The following is a 3,978-nucleotide window of genomic DNA, read 5'->3' as shown; positions in this document are numbered from 1 at the left end:
GCACCCAGGACTCAGGGCTGTGCAGCTGGACAGCGGGGTGCTGTTTTCCAGGATGGGAACGGTGGGGGTGAAGGAAGAGCAATCCTGAGTCCTTTGGGACCACTGGGAGGGAGGCGAATTCCTCCTCAAAGCAACTACCTGGTTGGAACCCCCGGAAACTTTCCCCTGAAAAATGAATCCCTTTTCTTTTGATACTTTCATTTGAATGGACACAGCTGGGCATCCCCATAGCCCTTCCCAGGGGTCCAGGAGTGATGGAGCTGCCAAGTCCTAGGACAGGGTGGGGGTGGGGGCTCCACTCCCATGGGCTCAGGGTCACAACCTCCTGCTTTTGTGTGGGCACAGCACACTGCTAACTCACAGTCCCTGAGGCTCACCACCCAGCGTGCTCCTGTGTTAGTCCCAGGTTCTCTGCGGGGCTTTGCATGAGCCGGCTCCCTCCCCCATCACAGGTGCCGCTCCCTCTCAGGACTCCCCAGCTGGCTTGCCCACAGGTGTCTTCCCCTCAGCCTCCCCCTCCCCCCAGCACCTGCTCACGTCATCTGCAGCATATCTTACACGCACGCACACACTGGATGGTCGCCTATTAAACGTTTAGTTACTCATTTTTTAAAACTGAGTACACACACACACACACACACACACACACACACACACACACCCTGCCCCCTCAACTGTGGTGAAAATACATGCAGCCAAACCGTCTTCCACATTCAGCCAATCACTTTTTGGAAAGGATTCTTTTGGTGAGAACCTACCCTATAGAGATGAGTCATAGTGGGCGGCTTCCCAATCCCCCCAAGTTCTAGCCCTATACTTACCATCACCCATCCGGCAGCTCTTCTCTCTGCCCCACCCCTCTGACACCGCCTCCACCCCCCCTCCCAGTCACGCCAGAGCAGGGTTCCTGCAGATCTCTGCACCTCCTCAGTGGCCCTTGGGCAGCCTCCACACCCTTTGGTCTCCCTACACTCCATCCCCGGATCTCAGCTGGATGTGAGTGGGGAGCACCCACTCACCACCAAGTCAATTCCTGTTCACAGCAGTCCTACAAGGCTAGGGGGGAACTGCCCCCCAGGTTTCCCAGGCTGCTCATCTAAGAGCAGACTGCATCTTTCTCCTGCAGCGCGGCTGGTGGGTTTGAACTGCTACCCTTTCCCTGAGCAGTTCCTGGCTTAATCCACTGAGCCATTGGGCACTCCAGTTGAGATGTTAGATATGAGTTTATTATCTCAGCTGTAATCCCATAATCAAATTTTCTAACTAGTCTCTAACGACTTTGGCCCCCTGCCATTTTGGTGGCATTTGACACTTCCTTCTTGAAATTCCCTGGGGGAAGGTCCCTCCCTTCTTAGCATGGCACACACGGTGGGGGCTGGAGCTCCAATCTCAGCTCCTCTAAGAGGTTTCCTCCTCCCCAGCCAGGCTGAATCCCCTGGTGTCCCCACTGCCTCCTGTGAGGGGGCCTTGCTTCTTCCTCTCCTCCTTCCAGGCCACCCTGTTTTCTCATAGACAGGGGCCAAGCACACACACTAGATAGTAAACTCGAGCCCAGAGGTCCTCAGGCAGATGGGCAGGGAAGCTGGGACACAGCCGACTCACCATAGTGTAGAAGGGCTCTTAGCCCTTGGCTCAGAAGCCCTTTCAAGAGAGTGTCCAGGTGGCACAAGCTGTAAGGCACTCAGAAGAAAGGCCTGGTGATCTCTTTCCGGGAAACAGCCCGCTGAAGACCCTCCAAGGCACAGTGTTCCTCTGACCGCCTGGGTCTGCCATGACTTGGAAGAGAATCAACGGCAACTGCGTTGCGGTTGCTTTGTTTTCCAAGAGCGCATGGGGCTTGGCTCTTGCCTAGGCCCTCCCTCCCTGGCCCTATGGGTTCTGCGGAAAGGGCTAGACCTGAGGCCATCCTAGACGGAGTCATCTGAAGAACTCGGCCCAACCTTTTGGTAATGTTTAGCCATCAAAGGTCAACATTATTCTAGCTCTGCCCCCGCCTCCCTCAAAACTCAAACTCATTGCCCTGGAGTTGATTCTGACTCCCACTGGCCCTACAGGACAGAGGAGAGGAGTTTCCTGGACTGTAACTCTCCATAGGAGTAGAAAGCCTCATTTTTCTTCCCGGAAGGGGATGGTGGTCTGGCACTGCTGACCGGGTGGTTAGTGGCCCAATGCATAGCCCACTCCGAAGCTACCAAATGTGCATCCACAGCTGCCTCTGCTTTCGGTTTCTATCTCCACAGCTGACTGCAGACACTGGGGACCTACTGACAAATACCCAGGGCCCGGAACCTGTGGCTAGGGCACAAGCTGGTGTGAGAGGCACACGGGGCAGTCCGCCTCCTGACCAACAGTGAGGCCAACTGAAGCCATGATTCTGAGGTCTGTACCCCGGCACATCCTGGGCCACACAGGGAAGGCATTTGAGGGTCCGGCTGGCAGAGCGCAGCCTCTCGGGACAACACTTAGCATTGGGCTTCTTGGGGCTGATAGGCTTGATAAGGAAACAGACGAGGAATGGCAGGAGAGGACTCAAGGGAACAGACAGAGTTAGGGGGCTAGGATTCCCCCCTACACCTCTACACACACACAACACTGAAGCAACCTGCTAGCAGGACATAAGGGATCAGCTAGCCAACCAAAGGTTTCGCTTGGCTTTTTAAAAGCAGTGAAATTCATTACATCAAAGCTCATACAGAAACATCAATAAATTGAAGAGCACACAGCGGCAGAGCTGCTCTGGCTGAAACAAGACCTGGTGGGCTTTCCTACCTCTACCCTTCTGGCAAGGAGCTCTGGGAGCCTAAAGACTATGTGTTGAGCTGCTAACTGCAAGGCCAACAGTTCTAAACCATTGGCTGCTCCTCCGGAGAAAAAGACAAGGCCTTCTAGTCCCATAAAGAACAACAGTCTCAGAAACCCACAGGGGCCGTTCTACCCTAGCCTACCCTATCCTATTGGCCCTTATAAGTTGGAATCAAGTCAATGGTAGTGAGTTTGAGACCCACTGGGAGCTCTTTTGAGTGACTATAGGGCTTTCCACTCCCATAAAGAGTTCCAGTCTCAGAAACTGACAGGGGCAGCGTTACCCTGCCCTATAGGGCAGGTACGAGTCCTCACTGACTGATGGCACTGAGGTTTACTTGTTTGTTTGCAGGGTTCCGCTGCGGTAGCTACATAATCCCCTGTCAATTTTAGCGAAGGGGTGGAATCTAGTCTGTCAATCAGGTCATAGCCAATGATGTCTCTGTTGGGCATGGCCTTCTCCCGAAGATTCTGGGAAATCCTGGATTCCTCCCTTGAGGTGGGACACACTCTCTCTGCTACACATTCCTGTTGACAAGCCACATGAAGATATGCTGATGGGCTAATATCAGATTTATGGGCTAATACTGAATTTATGGACTTGATCTGGACTGGGATAGGATGTTTTCTTAATATACAATTACTCTTGGATATAAAACTCTCTCTTACACACATATGAGTGTCTCTGGATTTGTTTCTCTAGTCAACCCAGACTAACACACCCATGGTTCTGTGTTTCAAGTGGTTGAGAATAATGCATCTTAAATGTGTTCACAGAGTCCCTGGGTGGAATAAGCATAAGCTATTCATGCACTCAGCAGATAACCCAAAGCTTGGAGATTCCAGTCCACGCAGAGGGTCCTCAGAAGAAAGACCTGGTGGTCTCGTTCTGAAAAATCTGCCTGGGAAAACACATGGGGCACAGCTCTCTTCCAGCACACTCCCGTGGTGAGTCAGGCTTACTGGCCCGCAACTGGTTTCTTTTTTTTTTTTTTTAATCATTTTATTAGGGGCTCATACAACTCTTATCACAATCCATACATGCAACTGGTTTCAATGCATCAGTCCTTTGCACTTTGCACTTTTGGAGCAAAGAGCACACCTGATCCTCACCCTGAGGCTGGGCCAGTATCATCATCCTCATATTTCCAGCATGGTCGTTCAGCAATTTGCCCC

Source organism: Echinops telfairi, unplaced genomic scaffold (assembly GCF_000313985.2).
Source record: "Echinops telfairi isolate 266 unplaced genomic scaffold, ASM31398v2 ScPeMD7_7424;HRSCAF=8462, whole genome shotgun sequence".
Lineage (NCBI taxonomy): Eukaryota > Metazoa > Chordata > Mammalia > Afrosoricida > Tenrecidae > Echinops > Echinops telfairi.
Note: the sequence above shows the minus strand (reverse complement) of the source record.